Source organism: Sapajus apella, unplaced genomic scaffold, assembly GCF_009761245.1.
Source record: "Sapajus apella isolate SASKATOON/1434 unplaced genomic scaffold, GSC_monkey_1.0 scaffold87, whole genome shotgun sequence".
Lineage (NCBI taxonomy): Eukaryota > Metazoa > Chordata > Mammalia > Primates > Cebidae > Sapajus > Sapajus apella.
The window spans coordinates 2,277,348-2,294,298 of NW_022437027.1; the positions used below are offsets into that span (position 1 = coordinate 2,277,348).

The 16,951-nt window shown below is 40.6% G+C and overlaps 1 non-coding gene and 1 pseudogene across 1 annotated transcript; one reads left to right on the top strand and one right to left on the bottom strand.

The window, feature by feature from the left end:
- Positions 1–1,853: 1,853 nt before the first annotated feature.
- Positions 1,854–1,960, bottom strand: LOC116534476. The gene has a single exon (XR_004261744.1). It is a non-coding gene; the product is annotated as a U6 spliceosomal RNA (small nuclear RNA).
- Positions 1,961–9,122: 7,162 nt separating this feature from the next.
- Positions 9,123–16,951, top strand: part of LOC116534375 — a 14,993-nt pseudogene continuing 7,164 nt past the window's right edge.

Genomic DNA, 16,951 nt, shown 5'->3' on the forward strand with positions numbered 1-16,951 from the left:
GTAATAATCTCTGATGATGGTTTTATTTCTATGGAATCTGTGGTGATATCCCCTTTATCATTTTTATTGCATCTATTTGATTATTCTCTCTTTTCTTTTTTATTAATCTGGCTAGTGGTCTGTCTATTTTGTTGATCTTTTCAAAAACCAGCTCCTGGATTTATTGATTTTTTGAAGGGTTTTTTGTGTCTCTATCTCCTTCAGTTCTGCTCTGATCTTAGTTATTTCTTGTCTTCTGCTAGCTTTTGAGTTTTTTTTTATCTTGCTCCTCTAGCTCTTTCAATTTTGATGATAGATTGTCGATTCTCGATCTCTCCTTGCTCCTCATGTGGGCATTTATTGCTATGTATTTTCCTCTAGACACTGCTTTAAATGTGTCCCAGAGATTCTGGTATGTTGTGTCTTTGTTTTCGTTGGTTTTGAAGAACATCTTTATTTCTACGTTCATTTGGTTGTTTATCCGTCAACATTCAAGAGCAAGTTGTTCAGTTTCCATGAAGCTGTGCAGTTCTGAGTTAGTTTCTGAATTCTGAGTTCTAACTTGATTGCACTGTGGTCTGAGAGACTGTTTGTTATGATTTCCATTCTTTTGCATTTGCTGAGGAGTGATTTACTTCCAATTATGTGGTCAATTTTAGAATAGTTGTGATGTGGTGCTGAGAAGAATGTATATTCTGTGGATTTGGGGTGGAGAGTTCTGTAGATGTCTATTAGGTTTCCTTGGTTCAGGTCTGAGTTCAAGTCCTGGATATCCTTGTTAATTTTCTGTCTTGTTGATCTGTCTAATATTCACAATGGGGTGTTAAAGTCTCCCACTATAATTGTGTGGGAGTCTAAGTCTCTTTGTAAGTTATTAAGAACTTGCCTCATGTATCTAGGTGCTCCTGTATTGGGTGCGTATATATTTAGTATCATTAGCTCTTCTTGTTACATTGATCCTTTTACCATTATGTAATGTTTTTCTTTTTCTCTTTTTATCTTTGTTGGTTTAAAGTCTATTTTATCAGAGACAAGAATTGCAACTCCTGCTTTTTTTTGCTCTCCATTTGCTTGGTAAACTTTTTTTTTTTTTGTAGAGATATGATTCTCACTATATTTCCCAGGCTGCTCTCAAACTCCTGGGCTCAAGTGATCCTCTCACCTCAGTCTTCCTAAGTGCTAGATTACAGGCATCAGTCACTGCACCTGGCTAAATTTTTTTAATTATATGAAATTTTAATTTTAAAATTATTAAAATTAGTTTTAATTCACAAAAATTTTAATTTAAAATTTAAATCAAATTTAATTTTTTTAATTTTAAAAAATTGTTAAAATTAAGAAGAATTAATTGTAATGTTTATTAAATTTCTAAGAAAAACGTATTCACAATTTCAGATTTCAATGTCCATCTCATCAAATTTACTTCCTACCACAGACTGTTATTTTTCTTTCCTTTCATTAACATAAAGGTAATTTTGTGATTCCTTCAATATGGGCAGGTATTATTTATTCCAACCCTATGTAATATATTTTTTGCTCATCTTACTTTGTAGATATTTCTCCCTCAAAAGTCTCAAACAATTTTCTATTAAATAAGTTGAATGACCTCTTCGTGACATTCTTACCACTCCACCCTTCTGCAGCATTCAGCTGAGTTAACTCACTCTTTTGAAAGTATCCCCCCAATCTATGACACTCTGATGTCCTCATTTTCCTCCTACCACTAGCCCCAACCTTCAGACAATCCTTCAAAATTGGCATTTGAAGAAGTTCCCCTATGTCCTTTTAAAACCTCACTGTCCTTCTGGAGAAGGTTTCAGCTGCTGTTTATTTGCAGTGACTCACAACCTGTGTCTCACTAACAAGTTCCAAATACAACTTTCCTTTTCTTCACAAATTTGTGTGTCATCCTTGAGCAGGGGCCATGTTAATTTTCTCTGTATCGTTCCAGGTTTAGTATATGCACTGCTGAAGTGAGTACCCAAATGCAAATCTTTAACTCCACATTCCTAATCTGTTCTTGCTTCTGAAAAGCTAGCTCTCTTTCCCGTATTCTCTGTAACAAAGCTAATGGCAAAAGAATGCTTTCAGTGACTCAGGCTGGAGGCAGGTGGGACGCCTGCCTTTCCCTTACTTCCTGTAGCCTCGCCCTATGGATCTTATCTACCTAGTGTTTCTGGACTCCTCTGCATTCATTCCCAGAGCTCTTGTTCAGTTTCTCCTAAATGGGCTTTTTACTCTTAGTCAATTTGATAGGATAAAAAAATGGTATCTCTTTATTTTTCAATTTTAACTTCCTCCTGACTTGCTAGTTATATCTTGTAACCTATCCTATTTCTTCTTTGCCCAGTTCTACTCTAGTTTTTGCTGTGATATCCAGACTTTAAGCAACCGTAATCTGACAGCACCTTGCCTCACCTGCTTTGGGACTTCCCTGGTGTCACGTAAAGAGATGTCTGTGGGAAGCTGCAGGCCGCTGATACGCGTACAAAACTGAAATTGCAAGGTATTCATCCCCATGAGAAAACCTTTACACAGTGGGCATAGGAGTGGGTTAAGTGTTTTCTTTTTTTAAGACAGGGTGTCACTCTGTTTCCCAGGCTGGAATGCAGTGGCGTGGTCATAGCTCACTGCAACCTCAAACTCTTGTGCTCAAACAATCCTCCCACTTCAGCCTCTTATGCAGCTGGGACTATAGGCATGCACAGCCATGTTGATAAGCGTTTTCATAACCTGCCCTCAACAAACAGTACTAAGGTGCCTTTTCACCTATATTGTCTAAAATGGTAGCTACTTGGCACAAACAGCCACTTATCACTTGAAATGTAAATAGTCCAAGTTGACTATGTGATAAATATGAAATATCACCAGATTCCAAAGACAATATGAAATGAAAAAGATTTTCTCCTCATCAGAGTGGAGCTTTCCTACCTGCCTATTTAGAAATGGCTACTTTTTCCTTACTGGGCCCAAATTTCATATGCTGAAGTCCTGACTCCTCGATCCTCAGGATGTGACCTTATTTGAAAACAGGGTCATTGTAGATAGAATTGTTAAGATGAGGTCATACTGGAATAGAGTGGGCCCCTGATCCAAAACAACTGGTATCCTTATATAAAGAAACCTGGACACAGACATAGACAGGGGAAAGCCATGGGCAGATGAAGGCAGAGATCGGGGTGACACTGCAGAGGCTGAGGAACGTGAGAGATGCCAGCAAGCACAAGACGCCGGCAGAGAGGGACGGAACAGGTTGCTCCCTCACAGCTCACAGAAGAAACCAATCTTGCCCACACCTTGATCTCAGACTTCTAGCCCCCACAACTATAAGACAACGAATTTCTGTCATTTAAGCCACCCAGTTTATATTTTGTTATGGTGACCCCTAGCAAATTAATACAGTTTCCATCTTGAAAAATCCAAGATTTTTATAATGTTGTGGAATAAACGAAATGATAATTTCAATTCCACAATTGCATATTGCATCTGCTGTCGGGTTTCATGTTCTCACCTTCTATCTAATTTTGTGAGGTTACAAAAATTCCCCAAGGGCCGAGGGCATGCAGATGGAATATTGCAGAGGGACATGTGACCCCTAGTTCTCCTCCTATCCCCAGAGCTCTGCTTTTGGCTTCCTCAGAGCCTAAGGGCCTCTTGTGACACAGGCACATCTCAGGTACAGCCACGTGTGTAAGCAACCAGACAGAGTTAGGCTGGCACCACTGCCACTGCCCTCTACCTAAAAAGGTACAACAGGAGCCATGCCTCCCTCTCCTACCCCATTCTGTACTGTGAGGATTACCCTTCATCATGGCCCAACCTGAGGTCCTCACCCATGTGACATTCCAAATGTCACAGGATCATTCTGACCACACTTATAGCAGGTCAAACCATTTACAATCTATTCTCTTTGTGGTGTGGTAACCGTCAATCAGTGGAAATTTTTCCAGGCCTTTTATGTAGCCATATGTGATGGTTAATTTGTGTGTCACCTTGACTGGGTCAGAGTTCCCAGACATTAGGCCAAACACTTTTCTCAGAGGGTCTGTGCGGGTGTTTCTGGTTGAGATTCACATTCAAATCAGGAAACTGAGTGAAGCAGATGGCCCTCACTCATGTGGGTGGGTGTCACCCACTCAATGGAAGACAAACTCAACAAAAGGGCTAAGAGGGAACTCCTGCTGCCTGACTGCTTTGGCCTGAAACTGATTTTTTTTTTTTTCACCTTCAGACTCAAACTGAAACTCAGCTCTTCCTGGGTCTTGAGCCTGCTGGATTTCAGACTGGAACTATACCCTTGCCTCTCCTGGTCTCCAGCTTCCTGACTGTAGATCATGGGACTGGTCAGCCTCCATAATCACCTATTCCTTATGTAAAATCTCTATATTCTATACAAGGAGACATATATATATACATATATATATATATATATATATATATCTCCAATATACACATATTCTCCTTGTATAGAATAGCTGTATATACCTATATCTATATCTATATAGGTCGATAGATATAGATATAGATAGATATAGATATATATAGATATCTATATCTATATCTATCTAGATATCTATCTATATAGATATCTATATCTATCTATATCTATATAGATATCTATCGATCTATCTATAGATATAGATATATGGATATATACAGCTATTCTATACAAGGAGAATATATAGATATCTATATATAGATATATCTATAGATATAGAGATATAGATATATCTATAGATAGATATAGATATATACAGCTATTCTATACAAGGAGATATATATCTATATTTATATCTATATTTATATCTATATATCTCCTTGTATAGAATATTGATATTGACATAGATACAGATAAATATAGATCTTGTTGGTTCGTTTCTCTGCAGAACCCTCACTAATGCACCATGTATTTAATCTAACCAGTTTGGTGGATTAAAGCAGTGGTCTGAAACCTTTTTGGCACCAAGGAGCGGTTTCATGGAAGACAATTTTCCCACAGACCCGGGGTGAGGGGGGTGGCTTTGGGATGAAATCATACTATCTCAGGTCATCAGGCATTAGTTAGATTCTCATAAGGAGCATGCAACTTAGATCCTTCACATGTTCACAATAGGGTTCAGGCTCCTATGAGAATCTAATGCTGCCACTGATCTGACAGGAGGTGAAGCTCAGGGTTAATGCTTGCCCACCTTCTGCTCAACCCCCGCTGTGCGGCACGGTGCCTAACAGGCCATGGACTGGTACCAGTGCACTGCCCAGAGGTTGGGGACCGCTGGATTAAAGTGCAGTTCGGTCAGTAATTGGTTGGGCTTTACAGTCAAGGAAGCCAGGGGTTCAACTGGCATAACCTCAAGTGTACAAAGAAAATATAAGCAGCACATATTACATAAAGTTATTATGAAATTTCATGAGTAAAATAAATATAATTACATTAAAAATTAAAACAAAAAAGAAATCAGTAAGAACTCAAAATTGTTAGAACAATAACAGTAACGCTAATGCAGGCAAATCCTCCAGTTCTGCCACTCACTTTTGTAGTGATCACCAGAGCACTGACGCTTCTCCTTGGCGTACTGGCAACATGAACATGACATCTGTGCCTGTTACATAAAGCCTTGTGAACTTAAGCAAATTCTTGCCTGAGTGAGTCACCTCTGTGAGACTTTTGGGCAAGATCCATCACCACAGCGGCTGGGGGTGACTGTTTCTATTGTATCTATTTCAAAAGCCTCTCCAAATTTAAATATACAACTTTCTTTTTATCTACACTATCTCCGATGTACTCTTCTAATCACCAATCAGCCTGAAAAAATAAACATTTACTGACAGGAAAGAAAACCTTCCCCAAAAACTAAAACAACTTTAGGAAGAAGTGAAAACTGAGGACAGCCAACACTGACCAAGAACATCTAAGGAAAGAAAAACTGAATTTTTGAAATATGACTGTTAGGGGCTGGGTGCAGTGGCTCAAGCCTGTAATCCCAGCACTTTGGGATGCCAAGGTGGGTTGATCTCTTGAGCCCAGGAGTTTGAGACCAGCCTGGGCAACATAGCTAGACTCCATCTATTAAACAAAAAATTAAAATATGACTATTCAGAAAACTTTTCCCGAATAGCACCTGCTTAAGAACTTCTGAAAAGTTTAGCAAGAGCTACAATGGGTTTCTGATATTTCTTGACACGTGTATTTTCAAAGATTTTAACATTAATGTTAAAGCTTATCTTATATTATTTAACACTAATTAATTAACATTTAACGTTAATTAATTAAATAATACTAAATAAGCTTCTAATAATATTTTAATTATTTAACATTAATGTAAAATCTTATGTGTAGTTAATGATAGTTGCAGGCCCGGCATGGTGGCTCATGCCTGTAATCCCAGCACTTTGAGGGGCCGAGGCAGATGGATCACCCGAGGTCAGGAGTTTGAGACCAGCCTGGCCAGCATGGTGAAATCCTGTCTCTATTAAAAACACAAAAATTATCTGGGCATGGTGGCAGGCACCTGTAATCCCAGCTACTCAGAAGGCTGAGGCAGGAGAATTCCTTGAACCTGGGAGTTGGATGTTGCAGTGAGCCGGGATTGGGCCACTGCACTCCAGCCTGGGTGACAGAATGAGACTCCATCTCCAAAACAAAAAGATTGTCACAAATGTTTTAAAATTTTTTTTTAAAGTTAGTCTTAAAGTGCCTGATTTTTGTTCACTCCTGTGGGCATTCTCTTTTAGCCCTGTGTACTGTGTTTGAATTGCCTGGATATACTTAATATGTACAGAGTAAGCAGATGAGGTTGGCTCTCCCCCTAGTGCCAGTCAGTGAGCGTTCCCTGAGTGCAGTCCCCTCCAGGACCCCACACCAATGCTGACCACGGCTCTAAAAATCAACCAAACTGGCCAAGGTGTGTTGGCTTATGCCTATAATCCCAGCACGTTGGAAGGCCTAGGCGGGCAGATTACGTGAGGTTGGGAATTTGAGACCAGTCTAGCCAACATGGTGAAACCCCGTCTCTACTAAAAATACAAAAATTAGCCGGGTGTGGTGGTGCATACCTGTAATCCCCACTCCTCCAGAAGCTGAGGCAGGAGAATTGCTTGAACCTGGGAGGTGGAGGTTGCAGTGAGCCAAGACCACACCATTGCACCCCACCCTGGGCAACACAGCAAAACTCCATCCCCTCCCCACTCCCACCCCCGACAAAAAAAAGCCAGCCAGACTTGTGAATAACCCAGGGTACCTTTGTGAGTGCTGAGGACAGTGTACCGTGGGGCCAAAGGGCTCCATTGCAGGGCTCTGTGGAGAACTGGAGGCACATAAATAGTCCCAATGAGACCCACAGGTGGCTGAATGGGGCAGGTGTAAAGAAATTTGCCACATTTTCTTAGCAAATCAAGATAGATCTTATTTCTTTTCCTCATTCTATCTCTAAAGAGAAACTCATTGAGGAGAGTGACAGTAGATATGGCTGTTTCAATATATATTTAGAGAGATGATAGATACATAGACAGATAGATTACATACATGTATATCCACCATGCTTGTTTTTTCAATCACCCAAATTCAGAGTTTACATTAGGGTTCACTCTTGGTGTTATGCATCCTGTGAATTTTGACAAAGACAGAATGACATGTATCCACTGCTATAATGTCATGCAGAATAGTTTCACTGCCCTAAAAATCTTCTGTGCTCTGCCTATTATTCATTACTTTCTTCCCCCAACCCCTGGCAGCCATTGATCTTTTCACTTTCACCACAGTTTTGTTTCTTGTTTTTTTAGGCAGAGTCTCACTCCATCACCCAGACTGAAGTGCAGTGGCTCAATCCTTGATCTTGACTCACTGCAACCTCCGCCTCCCAAGCTCAAATGATTCTCGTACCTCAGCCTCCCGAGTAGCTGGGATTACAGCCGTGTGCCACCATGCCTGGCTTATTTTTGTATTTTTAGTAGTGATGGAGTTTCACCATGTTGGCCAGGCTGAACTTCAACTCCTGATCTCAAGTGATCTGCCTGCTTCAGCCTCCTAAAGTCCTGGGATTACAGGCGTGAGCCACCTTACCCAGTCGACTTTCACCACAATATACCTTCACCAGAATGTCACATAGCTGAAATCATGTAGTATGTAGTCTTTTCAGATTGTCTCTTTCATTTAGTAATATGTATTTATATGGATTTTTTCTTTTTTAAAATAGAGACGTCGTCTATGTTGTCCAGACTGGTCTCAATCAACTGTGCTTAAGTGATCCTCCTGTCTTGGCCTCCCAAAGTGCTAGGATTACAGGTGTGAGCCTGGCCAATAATATGCATTTAAAGTTCCTCTGTGCCTTTTCACACCTGGATAGCTTTTTTTTTTTAATGCTCAATAATATTTCATTGTCTGGATGTATCACAGTTTACACATTCATCTACTAAAGGACTTTGTGGTTGCCTTCAGGTTTGGTTAATTATGAATAAAACTACCATAAATATCCATGTGCAGATTTTTGTGGAGACATAGTTCTCAACTCCTTTGGGTAAACATGGAGGAGTAAGATTGCTGTATTATATGGTAAGGATACATATAGTTTTGTAGGAAACTGACTAAATGTCTTTCCAAAGTGGCTGTACCACTTTGCATTCCCACTGGCAATGAGAGCTCCTGTTCACACTCTCACCAGCAATGGATATTGTCAGTGTTTTGAATTTTTGCTATTCTAAAAGGTGTGTAGTGGTCTGGCATGTATTTTATTTATTTATTTATTTATTTATACATTTTTCGAGACAGAGTCTCTCTCTGTCACCCAGACTAGAGTGAAATGGTGCAATCTTGGCTCACTGCAGCCTCCGCTTCCCGGGTTCAAACCATTCTCCTGCCTCAGTCCCCTAAGTAGCTGGGACTGGAGGTGCACATCACCACACCTGGCTGATTTTTGTATTTTTAGTAGAGAAGGAGTTTCACCATGTTGATCAGGCTGATCTGGAACTTACCTCAGGCGATCCTCCGGCCTTGGTCTCCTAAAGTGCTGGGATTACAGGCATGAGCCACCATGCCCAGCACTGCCATGTATTTTAAATAAAATTTATTAGATCCTGTCTATTAAAGAATCTTATATAAATATAGTTTAAAAATACAAGAAAAATCACTCATAATTCTATCGCATTCGATGCTGTCATTGCCAGACGTGGCAAAATACAAGTTGCAAACCAAAGGTCAACATCAATTGCTGGTGAGAGTGTACAGTAACAAGAGCTCTCATTCACTGACAGTAGGAATGCAAAGCGGGACAGCCACTTTGGAAAGACAATTTGTCAGTTTCTTACAAAATTAAACATGTCTTTACCATGTGATCCAGCAATCTCACTGCTTGGTATTCACCCAAAAGAGTTGAAAACTTATGTCTCCACAAAAACCTGCACATGGATACTTATAGCAACTTTATTCATAATTACCAAAACTTGGAAGCAACCACAATGTCCTTCAGTAGGTGAATGGATAAACTGGTACATCCAGACAATGAACTATTATTTAGCACTAAAAAGAAATGACCCTACCAGGCACGATGGCTCACGCTTGTAATCCCAGCACTTTGGGAAGCCAAGGCAGGCGGATCACCTGAGGTCAGGAGTTCAAGACCAACCTGGCCAATGTGGCAAAACCCCATCTCTACTAATAATACAAAAACAAAACAAAACAAACAAACAAAAAAACTAGAGGGCCATGGTGGTACACACCTGTAATTCCAGCTACTGGGGAGGCTGAGGCAGGAGAACTGCTTGAACCTGGGAGACTTAGGTTGCAGTAAACTGAGATTTTGCCACTGCACTCCAGACTCCATCTCAAAAAAAAAAAAAAAAAAAAAGCTGCCAAGACATGAAAAGGCATGGAGGAGCTTTATATGCATATTACTAAATGAAACAGTAACTTCCTTGACTGAGGTAAGTGAAATAAATCTGTATGCTTCTTTAGTAGGTCAAAATGAAACATTTATTTAGGTAGTAAAGAATTAAATAAAGGGGAGAAATCCTAGCTAGAGCAATCAGACAAGAGAAAGAAACAAAGGACATCCAAATTGGAAAGGAAGAAGTCAAAGTATCCTTATTTACACATGTTATGATCTTATATTTGGAAAAACCTTAAATACTCCCCAAAAGAAAAAACTGTTCGAAATGAAAAACAAATTCAGTAACATGCAGGATACAAATCAACACGCAAAAATCAGTTTCTTTTTTATATGCCAACAGCAAACAATCTGAAAAAGAAATCAAGAAAATAATCCCGAGCTGACAGCTCCCAAAAACGGAAGAGGCGGTACGCAGGTTGAGCAGGGTGTCTCTAGGCCTGCTCAGTTGGTGGCAATGGCAGGATTTCCCTTGCATATGTACTACAAGTTCCACATCTCAGCCTCTTACCCGGTTTCAGCAGTCTCAGCTCCACCAGCTGGAGAATAAATGGGTTTTGCACGAACTCCACCCTGAAATGAAATACAGACCGCGGCGTCCGTATCCTTTTGTTCTGATTTTTATTAACGGTTCCTCAGAAAATTTAATGTCATCAGAAGACCAGGAAGCTTAGGGGGATAAATTGTTGGCCCTGTAGGGTATTTATGATGGCGACAAATTTAGAAAAGCAGAATTTGTTCGTGGTGGAGAAATCAGGATCTATTTAGATTTGTCACAGAACGTCAAGGTATTTGTGAGCGGTTAGGTAATAAAATTTTCTTACACAGATTTTTCTAAACAAAGATTATTCTTTATTTGGAAAAAAAAGAGAAAGCAATCCCAATTACAATAGCTACAAATAAAATAAAATGCCTAGGAAATAACCAAAGAAACAAAAGATTGCTACAATGAAAACTATAAAACATTGACGAAAGAAATGAAAGAGGATACATAAAAAGATATTCCCTGTTCACTGACTGAAGAATCACTATTATTAAAATGTTCATACCACGAAAAGCAAACTACAGATTCAATGCAGTCCCTATTGAAAGATCAATGACATTCTTCAGAAATATAAAAAATAAATCTAAAATTCATATGAAACCACGAAAGACCCAGAATAGCCAAGGCCATCTTGGGCAAAAAGAACAAAACTGAAAGAATCTCATTACCTGATTAAATTTTCCTACAGAGCTATAGTAACCAAAATCGCATGGTACTGGCATAAAAACAGACACATAGACCAATGGGATAGAATACAAAAGCCAGAAGTAAATTCATGTATCTACAGTGAGCTCATTTTTGACAAAAATATCAAGACCAACCATGGAGGAAATGACAGTTTCTTCAATAAACGGTGCTGGGAAAACTGAATATCCATATCCAGAAGAATGAAACTACAGCCATCTCTGACCATATACAAAAATCAAACCAAAATAAATTAAAAGCTGAAATCTAAGACCTCAAACTATGAACCTACTAAATGAAAACATTGGGGAAACTCTCCAGGATATTTGTCTGGGCCAATATTGAAAGGATTTTCCAATACCCGATAAGCACAGGCAACCAAAGCAAAAATGGACAAATGGAATCACGTTAAGATAAAAAGCTTCTGTACAGCAAAGGAAACAGCACAGTGAAGAGACAACCCAGAAAATAGTAAATATTATTTGCAAACTATCCATCCGACAAAGGATTAGTAACCGGAATATATAAGGAGCTTAAAGAACTCATTAGGAAAGTATTTAATGAACTGATTAAAAATAGACAAAAGCTTTAAATAGACGTTTCTCAAAAGAAGACTTACAAATGGCAAATAGGCTTATGAAAAGGTGCACAACATCACTGGTCATCAGAGAAATGCAAACCAAAACTGCAGTGACATTATTTCACCCCAGTAAAAATGGCATTTAACCAGAAGACAGGCAATAACAAATGCTGGTGAGGAGGTGGAGAAAAGGGAGCCCTTGCACACTGTTGGTGAGAATGTAATATACAGTCACTATGGGACAATAGTTTGAAGGTTCCAAAAAAAAAAATCTAAAAATAGACCTAACATACGATCCAGCAATCTCACTACTAGGTATATGCCCAAAAGAAAGCAAATCAATATATAAAGAGATATCTGCAGTCCCATGTATATTGGAGCACTATTCACAAAAGCCAAGATTTGGAAGCAACGTAAGTGTCCATCAACAGATGAATGGATAAAGAAAGTGTGGTACATATACACGATGGACTACCACTTCACCATAAAAAAGAACGAGGCTGATTGGGCGCAGTGGCTCATGCTTTTTTTTTCTTTTTTTCTTTCTTTTTTTTTTTTTTTTTTTGACTTGAGACGAAGTTTCACTCTTGTTGCCCAGGCTGGAGTGCAATGGTATGATCTCAGTTCACTGCAACCTCCGCCTCCAGGATTCAAACGATTCTCCTGCCTCAGCCTCCAGAGTAGCTGGGATTGAGGGCATGTGCCACTATACCTGGCTAATTTTTTGTATTTTTAGTAGAGACAGGGTTTCACCATGTTGGCCAGGCTGGTCTCAAACTCCTAAGCTCAGGTGATCCACCCGCCTCAGCCTCCCAAAGTGCTGGGATTACAGGCGTCAGCCACTACAGAGATGGATGAATCACCTGAGGTTAGGAGTTCAAGATCAGCCTGGCTAACATGGTGAAAACCTGTCTCTACTAAAAATACAAAAATTAGCTGGGAGTAGTGGCATGGCCTGTAATCCCAGCTACTCTGGAGGCTGAGGCAGTAGAATCATTTGAACCCAAGAGGCAGAGGTTGCAGTGAGCCGAGATTGTGCCATTGTACTCCATCCTGGGTGACAAAGCGAGGTCCAGGCAAGGTGACTCATGCCTGTAGCCCCAGAACTTTGGGAGGCAGAGGTGGGCAGATCACTTGAGCCAAGGTGTTCAAGATCACCCTGGACAACATAGTGAGGCCTCACCTCTATTTCAATTTTGTTTTAAAAGTAATATTTAGGCCAGACATGGTGACTCATGCCTGTAATTCCAGCACTTTGGGAGGCCGAGGCAGGCAGATCACCTGAGGTCAGGAATTCAAGACCAGCCTGACCAACATGGTGAAACCCCATCTCTACTAAAAATACAAAATTAGCCGGGCATGGTGGCACATGCCTGTAATCCCAGCTACTTGGGAAGCTGAGGCAGGACAATCACTTGAACCTGGGAGGGAGAGGTTGCGGTAAGCCAAGATCACACCACTGTACTCCAGCCTGGGCAACAGGAGCGAAACTTAGTCTCAAAATAATAATAATAATAATAATAATAATATTTTAAAAAATAGAGAGATCCTGGTATTTGCAACAACATGGATGAAACTGAAGGATATTATGTTAAATGAAATAAGCCAGGCACAGTGAGACAAACTTGTCATGTTCTCACTTACTTGTGGGAGCTAAAAATTAAAACAATTGAACTCTTGCAAATAGAGAATAGAACAATGATTATCAGAGGCTGGAAAGGGTGGTAGGGAACAAGGGGGGATGCTAATGAACACAAAAAAATTATTAGATAGAGGCCGGGCGCGGTGGCTCACGCCTGTAATCCCAGCACTTTGGGAGGCCGAGGCGGGTGGATCACGAGGTCAAGAGATCGAGACCATCCTGGTCAACACGGTGAAACCCCGTCTCTACTAAAACTACAAAAAATCAGCTGGGCATGGTGGCGCATGCCTGTAATCCCAGCTACTCAGGAGGCTGAGGCAGGAGAATTGCCTGAACCCAGGAGGCGGAGGTTGCGGTGAGCCGAGATCGCGCCATTGCACTCCAGCCTGGGTAACAAGAGCAAAACTCCGTCTCAAAAAAAAAAAAAAAAAAAACATTATTAGATAGAATGAAGATCTAGTTTTGTTTTGTTTTGTTTGTTTTGTTTTTTGTTTTGTTTTATTTGAGACAGAATCTTGCTCTTACCACCCAGGCTGGAGTACAGTGGATCAGTCCCGGCTCACTGCAACCTCCATCTCCCGGTTTCAAGCAATTCTCCTGCCCCAGCCTCCTAAGTAGCTGAGTTTACAGGTGCCCACCACCATGCCCAGTTAATTTTTGTACTGTAAGTAGAGACAGGGTTTTGCCATGTTGGCTAGGCTGGTCTCAAACTTCTGCCCTCAGGTGATCCACCCACCTCGGCCTCTCAAAGTGCTGGGATTACAGGTGTGAGCCACCGCACCCGGCCGAAGATCTAATTCTTGATAGTACAACAAAGTGACTACAGTCAATAATAATTCATTGCACATTTAAAAATAACTAAAAGTATAACTGAATTGTTTGTAACACAAAGAAAGGATAAATGCTTGAAGTGATGCATATCCTATTTACCCTGATGTGATTATTATGCATTGCATTCCTGTATCAAAATATCTCACACACCTCATGAATATATACACCTACTATATACCCACAAACAGAAAATATATTTAAAAGATAGGTAAAGGGAGTGATGTGGAGTGAGAAGAGGGAAAGGCATCATAGCCCAGGGCTGTGGAACTACAGATGAATGGTGTTCAGTCTCAGAAGTACCTCCACACTAGCTGGCAATTCTTCTGTGTTCCCAGCAAACTCCCACTCCTCTTAGCATAGTGACTACTGTGTCTCAGACTGACTCTCTACTCTCTTCTCCTTCCTTCCTTCCCATTCTCAGTCAACAATCTCACCCCCATTTCAAGAGAAAATGAAACCTCCAAACAAAATGTCCTCAGCCTCTGCCACTGACCGCTGTCCCCGTGGAGGCCACCCATCCTTTCTCCCTGTCTTTCCGTGGGAGCCTGAGGTGGCCTTCCTCACCCCACGCTCACCCCTCCCCTGCACTTGGGGTCCTGCCCCTCCTGCCTCCTTAGAGTTTCGTTCCTCTGAACTTCCCTTCTTTTTTGCACCCCTCTGACTACTGTTTCTCTGGCTCCTCTTCTGTTAGCATTTAAACATGATTGCCCACTCCTTATAAAATCCACCCATTCTCAATCCTTCAAGCCAGCAAGGTATAGGTCTACCTTTCTCTTCAGGAACAAATGTTCTACACAGTTACTTCATTTGTTCAGCAAATCTTAATACTTGTGTCTGCAAGTGTCAACTACATGCCAGGCTTTAAGTACTAGGGATTTGACAAAAAACACAGTAGACAATACTCCCTCCCCACGTGGAACATCTGTTCTACTGACGAGCTGTAACCGTTTTCATTTCCAATAAATGTCACTACTCAACATCATCTGGCTTCTACCTCTACTGTCTTTTGAAAACTCCTTTTAACAAGATCACTAATGACCTCCTTGTAAATCACACAGAAATATTTCAGTTCTCATGTGATTGGACCCAGGTTTTGCAGCACTGACATGACTGACTACCCCTCCATGAAATTTGGGGCCCTTTAGGGTGATGTCTAGCCCCGATTACCAATTTTTAATGGCTGAACATCCCTTTTAAGATAAGGTTTTAAATCCCCAACTGTTGATAGGGCCCTTACTGATGGATTTTGGGCTTTCCTCTGTAGCTGTAACTCTCACCATAGTCTCGGTCTGCCATTCTTGGTTTCAACCATCCAGATTCCTCTGAGATTCTCTGGAAGTGCCAGGCATCCCTCCTCTTCTTCTGGCTCATCCCAACTCACCCTACAGGCCTCAGCTTTGGTATCCCTTTACTCTGGGAGCCCTGAGCTCCAACTTTGAACTTGAAGCCATTCTAATGTGCTTCTAAAAGAATCTCTAATTATACATCTGGTAGTACTTATCACAGTATGTTATCCTCACAGTTTACCTGTCTGTATCTCCCCAGAATATATAAAACCCAAAAGGGTAGAGACTCTTCTTTCTTTTCTTTCTTTTCTTTCTTTCTTTCTTTCTTTCTTTCTTTCTTTCTTTCCTTTCTTCTCTTCTTTCTCTTTCTCTTTTCTTTCTTTCTTTTTCTTTATTTCTCCTTCCTTCCTTCCTTCTTCAGAATAGATTCTTCTGTTAAGAAACTATTCCTTATTCAAGACATATTTCTAGCATAGTGCCTGGCATAGAGAAGTTCCTTAATAATTACTCATTGAATTAAGATCATATGTACTGGTAAGATGAGTGGCTCATTCCTGTAATCTCAGTACTTTGGGATACAGAGATGGGACAATTGCTTGAGGCCAAGAACTGGAGACCAGCTGGGCAATACAGTGAGACCCTGTAACTAAAGGTCTAAGCTACTCAGGAGGCAGAGGTGGGAGGATCACTTAAGCCCAGGAGTTTGAGGTTGCTATGAGCTGTGATCATGTCACTGTACTCCAGTCTGGGGGACAGAGACTCTATTTAAAGGGAAAAAAAATTGTAATTTAAAAATCATTATATTTATTGAAGGCCCTGTGCCTTCAAATAAATATAAAAAAGATTATGTTTATTGAAGGCCACAGTGCCTTTATGCCAGGCACTGTGCTGCGTGCTTTACAAATAGTATGTTACACAAATCTCATAAAAACATTTCAGTAATTTTTATGATCTGGAAACTGGGCCACAAAAAGGTAAAATAACCTTCTCCCTACTGTTTATATCTGTGGTTGCCCATAGCCCAGTAATGAACAATTTCAACAAAAGAAAGCACCAGCTGAAAGCCAGAATAAAATACCTAGTCAAGGCTGGTCACGGCGGCTCATGCCTGTAATCCCAGCACTTTGAGAGGCTGAGACTTTGGGATCACTTGAGGCCAAGAAAACTTCAAGACCAGCGTGGCCAACATGGCCAAATCCTGTCTCAACTAAAAATACCAAAATTAGCTGGGTATGGTGGCAGGCACCTGTAATCCCAGCTACTCAGAAGGCTGAGGCAGGAGAATCGCTTGAACCTGGGAGGTGGAGGTTGCAGTGAGCTGAGATCGCGCAACTGCACTTCAGCCTGGACAACAGAGCGAGACTCAGTCTCAAAAAGAAAAATAAAAAGAGAGAGAGAAAGAGAGAAGACAAAGGATCCCCCTGCAGGTCAAAGACCTTACCGGGAATCTGAGCAAGAGGACTGAACTGTATGTATTATATATGTATATATATATGTATGCATTGTGTGTACACACACACACACACA